Genomic DNA, 10,247 nt, shown 5'->3' with positions numbered 1-10,247 from the left:
GGGTTGGGGGCCCAAGATAACAAACAAGTAAAATCTAAATGGGCCCAAGAGGGGCTTTCCATTGCCAGTGTGTATACCAATTAAAGAGAGCCAGAGCTTTGAAAATAAAATCTCACCACCCACCAGGAAGCATATGTATCCCATATTTCTGAGTCTATGCAGTCCTAGCAATGATACTTTGTCCAGCTCATTATAAAATTATAGCTCTTTTGACAGGAAAAATCCTCTGAGGGGGAAAAGCCAAGCAACATCCATGTCTATGTACGAAGAAAATCCCCAATCTAACCGAGGTCCATCCGATTTCTTCTCCTTTTGTTTTCACAAAATTGTATAAATGAGGAAATAGTGCCAAAGACCTATTAGTAATCGTTATTTCCTAATTGCAGTGGGAAGCATCCTGCATGTTTAAATAAATATTGTTAACTCTGACCTCTTGCTAGGCCAGGACTGATAAGGCAATTGTTTGACCTATATGAAGCCCATACAGTATGCGTGGAGTGGAGCACAGCAGGAAAACAGGAAACAATAAATCAGAAATTAGAGCACTGATTGTTGTAGCTAATTACATCAGACTTCTGCTTAATTTCTCACTCTGTCATTCTAACCTGATTTTCTGGCCAACAGACTTTGCAAATTGCTGGTGTCACGTACAGGCAGCAAATAATAATCCTTAGTTACTGTGACTGACAAATGAATGAGCAAGAGAACATAGTTTATTAGGGAAGGATGAACTGTGACATTCACCAGATACCTGCTCAGATGCTTTTTTAATTCATTTACCTTGATGGGCTGCATGACGCATTTCTGCAGGAGCAGAGATTTTGGAATCAGGGCCGCTTAATTGGGTCTGGGACTTGGCTTGATAATAGTGAACAAAGTAGAAATGAGAGGCTCTAAGGAAAGGCAGGGAGTCAATTTATTTGGATGGCAAGAGATAAAGTAGTAACTTGACCATTTAGGTCAAATCTGAAAATAATATGTTTAGGATAAGTGAGATTAGTCAGCACATCATTTAATCCTATTATTGCTGCCTACATGCTGGATGGGTAGGGGAGAGGGATGTCCAACCTGTTGTTTTCTACCCATTGTGTTTTAATGATTACAGTTTAAAATAACCTACATCATATCTTTATTCAATGTATACTTTAATATTAAAAGGATAAAAGTGACATTTCTATTATAATTTATTTTTCATGTACCAACTATCTTATATCTTTATTCTGACAATGCATACTTGGAAAGGCATCCAGTAGCTCAGTGGATAGAGTACTGTGCATGGAGTCAGGAAGATCTGAGTTCAAACCCAGCCTCATACACTCTTTAGCTGTGTGACCCTGGACAAGTCATTTCACCCTGTTTGCCTTAGTTTCCTCATCTGTAAAATGAGCTGGAGATGAAAATGGCAAACTACTCCAGTATCTATACCAAGAAAATTCTAAATGAAGTCATGGCCAGACATGACTGAAATGAGCAAACAATGACAACATAGTCCTTGATGAGTAGTGGATAGAAGGCTTCTTTAGAGTCAGGAAGATCTCCATTCAGGTCCTGTCTTACCTCTCTCACTCCCTGTTTAACCTTCTTGGGCCTCATTCTACTCACCTGTTCAGTGGGAGACCATACTAGATGATCTCTAAGATCCCTTTGTCCCCTGAGTCTATGATCCCAAAATGATCACACTGCTAGCTGAGGGACCTCGTAACCCCTCTCTGCCCAGGCTTGAAATTGCAAAGGTATTGACAATCTGCATGAATGGAGGAAATACTCAAAATGGGAGTTTCCCCACCTGAATCACATTATAAGGCTAGAACCACACAAACCAAAGTAAAAATATGTTCATTCTAACCCTTCCACTGTGACATGCCACAAAGCTAATTTTGCTTCCTATTATTTTTCCCCAAAATTTTATGCCCTTGGATGTTTTCTCCATGTCCTGCAGACAAAAAGTGAAGGATTTAATCCTTAGAGTCCTCTGTAGGCTGGTATCTTAATGTTTTACTAAATTTTGTTTATCCTTCACTATTGTATATTTTCCATCCTTTCCTGAGTTTTTACTGATTAGATTATAAGACTTTTTTCTCTGCAGGTGCAAAGCCTAATTTTACCTCTCTTCTGTCAAGGTCCAGTGCATTGCTGGTTGTCAATAACAGCCATTTAATCGCAAAAGTTTCTTGTGTGATTAAAGGTGCTAAGTATACAAGTCCTTGGGCAGGAAGGATATTTCTCATTTTAAATTATAGCTCACTTTGTGGTTCCATTCTTAGGGGTCATACTTTTTACCTCTACTTCATTCTCTAGAGTTGGTGTCAAGAGAGAAAAAGGCTAGAAAAGGATGTGAGTAAAGCGACCTCTGCATAACCTCCCTTAAGTCACAAAGGAGTTTTCAGATCTCCTTTTCAAAATTTGCTCCACCTGGTAAGGCAAGAGTTTAGAGTTAACAATATTTATTGAAATATGTAGGCAATGTCCAACATTTCACTGAAAGAGGTGGAATGCTAGCCAATTAGACCTCTCAGAAACTGTAGCAGAAAAGCCAGAAGAGAAAAGAACAAACTGCTTCCAGCACTGCTGTGGACCCAAAGGTCAGACATTGTAGAATGTCTCATTCCCAGGGTCTTCAAACTAATGGTCTCTCCACTGGATATCTTCCATGACAACAGCAAACACCTTTGGAGAGCAAAGATCCCTCCATTTTATGACTCTATTGATATTAACAATCAGATGATCATGGGGTAAAGTTATTTCTTTTGTGTGGCTACCAAATCACTTTGTATGTATGATCTTACCATATTCCTGTGAAACATTTCTATTGAAGAAGAAACCCTTCATGTCTGCATTTTGTTTTTACCAAATTGAATATTTTCTTATAATCAACAAACATTCACAGTATGACCTTATAGTATCTTTAACTTTTAGTTAATTGTGTGAGATTAAAGGAGAAGGAAATGAGATCTGTGAAAGAAAGAACTGCAAAAGAAATGAGCAGCTTTTCACAAGAAGCACAAAACTGGCAACATGTTCCCTGAAAATCAGAATGGACTAAATAGAAGACCACAAAACAACAAGAAATGTTAAAAGACTGAAAATCATACAAGAACATGCACACACACATACACATGTGTACGTGTATATGTATATGTTTACAAAATAAATGACCAAAAATATGTTTTGGAGAGGTAATTTTTAGATTGTTGAATTACTTGAAAGCCATCTTTAACTTAAAAAATAGACTCTAAGAACTTCATAAAATGATTATAATTACCGTTCAATAGGATTTCTTTCTCTTTTTTTGGTCCAGTAGGATTTCAAAGCATGTATGGTAAAGTATGGCCTTCCCTCTTGGAAGAGACTTGGTTGACTACAGATGTGTAATGAAGTGCCTGTTTCAAACATGGTCAATGTGTTGCTCTCTTCTGCCATATTTATTTGTTACAAGAATTGGGTTCCATGGTTAAGGGATGGGAGACTCACCTGGAAGGGACGGTGATACAAAAAAAGTGACAATTATCCAGCCTTATGCTTTCTAGATTAAACATCTTAAAATACTTTAAATTATGTTCATATGTAGTAGTCTGGAATAAATTACGTATAGACAAACACCTCACACCATATACCAAGATAAACTAATGGATACAGGACTTTGTAGAAATAAAAAGTCACATCATAAACAAATTAGAGGAGCAAGGAAGAAATTAACTTTTGGATCTCAATATAAGGAAATAGTTCACATCTAATCGACTGATAAGTTCATACAGGACAAAATGGACAATTTAAATTATAAAATAAAAACATTTTTCATAAACAAATATAACACATTAAAATTGTAAGAGAGAAGTAATAAGAAGGAAATAATCTTTGCAGCAAATTTCCCTGATAAATGTCCCATTTTCAAAATATATAAAGGACTGATTAAAGATTTTAGGACTAAAAGTCAATTCCCCAATAGATAAATGTTCAAAGAATATGGATGGGAAGTTTTATTTATGCAAAAATATATATATATTTTTTTAGTGAGGCAATTGGGGTTAAGTGACTTGCCCAGGGTCACACAGCTAGTTAAGTGTCTGAGGCCGGATTTGAACTCAGGTACTCCTGACTCCAGGGCCGGTGCTCTATCCACTGCGCCACCTAGCCGCCCCTATGCAAAAATATTTTTAAACATTCTTTATTTTTAATTTGAGTTCTTTTACTTTTTTCTATAAAAGTATTTTATTTTCCAGTTACATGTAGAGATAGTTGGCAACATTTGTTTTTATAAGATTTCTAGTTTCAATTTTTCCTCTCTCCCTCACCTCCTCCCTACCCCCACCCCAAGACAGCTAGCAATCTGATATAGATTACATATGTAGAAGCACATTTAACATATTTCTGCATTAGTCATGCTGTGGTAGAAGAATTAGAGCAAAAAGTAAAAACCTCAAAAAAGACAAACAAAAGAAAATAGAGATTGTATGGTTCAATGTGCATCTAGATGCCACAGTTCTTTTTTTTCTGGATTTGGAGAGCATTTTCCATCATGAGTCCTTTGGAACTATCTTGGACCATTGTATTGCTGAGAAGAGTCAAGTCTATCAGATGATCAACATATTATGTTGTTGATACTGTGTACAATGTTCTCCTGGTTCTGCTCAACTCACTCAGCATGAGTTCAAGCAAGTCCTTCCAGGTTTCTCTGAAATCTGCCTGCTCATCATTTCTTACAGCACAATAGTATTCCATTACATTCATATACCATACCTTGTTCAGCCATTCCCTAATTGATGGGCAACCCCTCAATTTCCAATCCCTTGCCCCCATAAAATGAGCATGTGTGTCCTTTTTCCTTTCTATGATCTCTTTGAGAAAAAGACCTAATAGTGTATTGCTGGGTCAAAGGGTACACACAGCTTTATAGCCCTTTGGGCATAGTTCCAAACGGCTCTCCAGAATGGTTGGATCACTTCACAGGTCCACTAACAATGCATTAGTGTTCCAATTTTTCCACAGCTTCTCCAACATTTATTATTTTCCTTTTTTGTCATATTAGCCAATCTATAGGTGTCAGGCAGTACCTCAGAGTTGTTTTAATTAGCATCTCTCTAATCAATAGTGATTTAGAGAATTTTTTCATATTGTAACGATTGGAATAACGCCACCTGCTGGAGACTTACTGTAGAAGAGTTCTGCCCATGAAGGGAAGGTCTTTGAGGGCAAGACCAGGAGTCTTTTCTTCAGGATTCAGGAAGTGACGCGGACTAGTGGGAGGAGGAAGGAAGAGACTGGCGCTCAGTCTCGGCCTCTTTCCTCTGGACTCTGGCGGAGAAGGGAGCTAGAAATGTGCTCTCCCTTTAATAGATAGGAATCTAGGCCTTTTTCTCTCTCTTTACCAAATTCTTATTCTCCTTAATAAATGCTTAAAAGTCTAACTCTTGCTAAAGCTTATAATTTATTGGCGACCACTCATTAGATATTTTAGACAGTTTAGCTAGAATTTTAACCCTTAAACAATATGGCAATAGATAGCTTTGATTTATTCATCAGAAAACTACCTGTTCATATCTTTTCACCATTTCTCAATTGGGGAATGACTTGGATTTTTATAAATTTGATTTAGTTCTCATATATTTTAGAAATGAGGCCTTTATCAGAAGTATTGGCTATAAAAATTGTTTCCCAGTTTTCTGTCTCCCTTCTAAGTTTGGATGCATTGCTTCTGTATAAAACCTTTTTAATTTAATGTAATCAAAATCATCCATTTTGCATTTCATAATATTCTCTATCTTTTGTTTATACATAAACTGTTCTCCTTTCCATAAATCTGTTAGGTAAACCAACTAGGAACCTACAGGGTTTGCACTAATGGCATTTTCCAAGGAATGTGTGTAAAAGGGCTATTCCTCCTTGGCAGTTTAGCTAAAGTGGATCTAAGGAAACTAGAATTCACACAATTTAATAAAATGCATATGGGTGACCTGATTGAGGTAGCTTTGATGCCCCAGTTACAAAGACTGGCAGCAGAAGAACCTTAACCTGAGTAACACCTCAGGAAGGCAAATGCTCTCCCATAATAGTAGTATTTTGGTTCCCACAAGAAGAAAAATAATAACTGGAGAGGGCATTCTTAACAGTCTTTTAGGAAATTTTAATAAAGGCAGCAATAAAACTTATTTTCAAAATTAGAAAAAGGAACATGCTTTTATCTGTCATGGGAGTAGCAAGCGTACATTCAGAACATCACTTTAAGAAAGCTGAGATTTAAATTCACAGAGAGTCAAGAACATAAGATCATAAGCCTACAGATGGATTGGGTCCTTGAGGCCATTTTATTTAATTTCCTCATCTTATACATGAGAAAACTGAGGACCAGGGAATTTAAGCTACTTGCCCCAAATCACATAGTAAGCATCAGAAGTAGAACTTCAACCCAGGTCCTCTGGTTTCAGAGTCAGTACTCCTTCCCCAATAGTGAACTACCTCCTTTATCTTCTAATATATAAGCTTGTAAAAGAAGCATTGAGGAAGCTAAATAAGTTATTTCACATTCATCATGTACTATTGAACACAGTGAAATATTACCTTCCTCAAAAGTGCCTCACCACAGACAAATTAACTTTCCTGATGAACCAGCCTTACACCATCAGACCCCTTCTCAAAAACTCCACCCATTTCCCATTGCCTATACTAAGTAAAGTTCAGTCTTCTCAGACTACCTCTTAAGACCCTCTGAAATGCATTTTGTTTTTCCGGATGAATTTTGTTATTATTTTTTCTAGTTCTATAAAATAAATTTTAGGTAGTCTGATTGGTATGGTACTGAATAAGTACACTAATTTAGGTAGAATTGTCATTTTTACGATATTAGCTCTGCCTATCCATGAGCAATTGATATCTTTTCAATTATTTAGATCTGATCTGATCTGTGTGAAAAGTGTTTTGTAATTATGTTCATAGAGTTTCTGGGTTTGCCTGGGCAAGTAGACTCCCAAGTATTTTATATTATCTACCATTACTTTAAATGGAATTTCTCTTTCTATCTTTTGCTGCTGGACTTTGTTGGTCATGTATAGAAATGCTTATGATTTGTGTGGATTTATTTTATATCCTGCTACTTTGTTAAAGTTGTTAATTGTTTCAAGTAATTTTTGATTTGATTCTCTAGGATTCTCTAAGTATACCATCATATCATCTGCAAAGAGTGATAGTTTTGTTTCCTCCTTGCCTATTCGAATTCCTTTAATTCCTTTTTTTTCCTTTCCTTTTATAATTCCTTAAATTACTTTTTCTTCTCTGATTGCTAGAGTTAACATTTCTAGTACAATATTGAATAATAGAGGTGATAATGGACATCCCTGTTTCACCCCTGATCTTATTGGGAAGGACTCTAACTTATCTCCATTACATATAATGCTTGCTGATGGTTTTAGATAGATACTGCTTATTATTTTAAGGAAAGCTCCATCTATTCCTATGCTCTCCAGCGTTTTTATTTGGAATCGGTGCTATATTTTGTCAAAAGCTCTCTCTGCACCTATTGAGATAATCATGATTTTGGTTAGTTTTCTTATTGATGTTGTTGATTATGTTGATAGGTTTTTAATGTTGAACCAGCCCTGCATTCCTGGTATAAATCCCGCCTGGTCATAGTGTATTATCTATGTGATCCCTTGCTGTAATCTCTTTGCTAATATCTTATTTAAGATTTTTGCATCAATATTCATTAGGGAAATTGGTCTATAATTTTCTTTCTCTGTTTTGGCTTCGCCTGGTTTTGGTATCAACACCATATTTGTGTCATAAAAGGAATTTTGTAGAACTCCTTCTTCACCTATTTTCCCAGATAAATTGTATAGTATTGGAATTAATTGTTCTTTAAATGTTTGGTAGAATTCACCTGCAAACCCATCTGGGCCTGGAGATTTTTTCTTAGGGAGTTCATTAATGGCTTGTTCAATTTCTTTTTCTAATATGGGCTTATTTAAGGATTCTATTTCCTCTTCAGTTAACCTGGACAGTTTGTATTTTTGTAAATATTTATCCATTTCATTTAGATTGTCAAATTTATTGGCATACAGTTGGGCAAAAAAAATTCCTAATTATTGCTTTAATTTCCACTTCATTAGTGGTGAAATCAGCCCTTTCATTTTTGATACTGGTAATTTGGTTTTCTTCTTTCTTTCTTTTTAATCAAATTAACCAATGGTTTATCTATTTTATTGGTTTTTTCATAAAACCAGTTCTTAGATTTATTGACTCATTCCATAGTTTTCTTGCTTTCAATTTTATTAATTTCTCCTTTGATTTTCAGGATTTCCAATTTAGTATTTAGTTGGGGGACTTTTAATTTTGCATGCCCAGTTCATTGATCTTCTCTTTCACCTTTTTATTCACGTAAACATTTAGAGATATAAAAATTTCCCTGGATCACTGCTTTGGCTGCATCCCATAAGTTTTGGTATGTTGTCTCATTATTGTCATTCTCATGACTGAAGTTGTTTCTATGATTTGTTTTTTGACCCACTCATTATTTTTTTTTATTCAGGGCATTTATTTTAACATATAGTTGAATCCTCACGATGAACTAGATGCCTCAACAGCTGCTCTCTTGGGTTTAGGTGTTGTTCCTTCACGGAATCCATTCCTGAATCGGTGGTAGACAATTTTTAGGTGCCTCATTCGACCAGTGCCAGTAGTGTTGCATCTCCTAGCCTTTGCACTCTAATTATCTTTCTCTTGCATTTGGCAGGATACCTGCATTTGCTGCAGGTTGACTTCTGAAGATAGTATGCCTTAGAGCCACAGCGACAGCACAAAGTGTCCGTCTTATTCCAGCGCTTACCAAATGAAGATGTTCCCTTTGTCATCTTCCTCCTGCCACCAGGACCAAAGAGGACTCACTCATTCTTTAGAATAAGATTATTTAGTTTCCAATTACTTTTTAGTCTACCTTTCCATGGCTCTTTATTACATGTAATTTTTATTGCATCATGATCTAAGAAGGGTGCATTTACTATTTCTGCCTTTCTACATTTGACTATGAGATTTTTGTGCCCTAATACATGGTTAATTTTTGAATATGTGCCATTTACTACTGAGAAAAAAGGTATATTCCTTTCTATCCCCATTCAATTTTCTCCATACATCTATCATATGTAACTTTTCTAACATTCTATTCACCTCTTTAACTTCTTTCCAATTTATATTGTGGCTAGATTTATCTAATTCTGAGAGGGGAAGATTCAGATCCCCCACTAGTAGAGTTTTGCTGTCTATTTCCTCCTGCAGCTCATTTAACTCCTTCTCTAAGAATTTGGATGCTATGCTACTTGGTGCATACATGTTTAATATTGATATTACTTCATTATCTATCATACCCTTTAGCAAGATGTAGTTTCCTTCCTTATCTCTTTTAATTAGATCTATTTTTGCCTTTGCTTTGTCTGAGATAAGAATTGCTACTCCTGCTTTTTTTTACTTCAGCTGAAGCATAATATATTCTTCTCCAACATTTTACCTTTACTCTGTGTATATCACTCTGCTTCAAATGTGTTTCTTGTAAACAGCATATTGTAGGATTCTGGTTTTTAATTCACTTTGCTATTTGCTTCCATTTTATGGCAGAGTTCATCCCATTCACATTCACAGTTATTATTACTGTCTTTTTTTATTCCATTCTATTTATCCCCTTTGTACTCCCCCCTTATTTCACCCTATTCCTCCTCACCAGCATTTTGCTTTTGACCCCTGCCTTCCCCAATCTGCCCTCCCTTTTATCAGTGCCCCCCTTTCCCTTACCGTTTTACTTCCCTAAAGAATCAGCTAAATTTCTTTATCCAAATGAGCATATGTGTTATTCCCTCTTTGAAACAAATCTGATGAGAGTAAGGTTGAAACAACGCTCACCCTTCCCCTCTTTCCCTCTATTGTCATAGGTTTTTTGTGGCTCTTCATATGATGTAATTAACCCCATTCCACCTCCCCTTTCCTCTTCTCCCCATATACTCCTTTTTTCACCCCTTAATTTTCTTTATATAATCAGATCAAAAACAATTTATATTTGTATCCTCTATGTATATTCCTGTCTGCCCAAATAAAGATATAGTTCTCAAGAGTTCTAAGTATTATCTTTCCATGTAGGGATGTAAACAGTTTATCCTTATTGAATAACTTTCCCCCCCCCTGCTTACTTTTTTATACTTCTCTTGAATCTTGTATGTTAGGATCAAATTTTCTATTCAGTTTTGGTCTTTTCATCAGGAAACCATGAAGGT

The 10,247-nt window shown here is 36.0% G+C and overlaps 1 pseudogene; it reads right to left on the bottom strand.

Moving 5' to 3' along the window:
- Nucleotides 1-8,547: 8,547 nt before the first annotated feature.
- On the bottom strand, nt 8,548-8,840 carry LOC122732771 (annotated as a pseudogene).
- Between the last annotated feature and the right edge of the window lie 1,407 nt (nt 8,841-10,247).

The sequence above is a fragment of the Dromiciops gliroides genome, chromosome 6 (genome assembly GCF_019393635.1).
Source record: "Dromiciops gliroides isolate mDroGli1 chromosome 6, mDroGli1.pri, whole genome shotgun sequence".
Classification (NCBI taxonomy): Eukaryota; Metazoa; Chordata; class Mammalia; order Microbiotheria; family Microbiotheriidae; genus Dromiciops; species Dromiciops gliroides.
The sequence above is the reverse complement of the archived record's forward strand: the minus strand, read 5'-3'. Positions and strand labels throughout refer to the sequence as shown.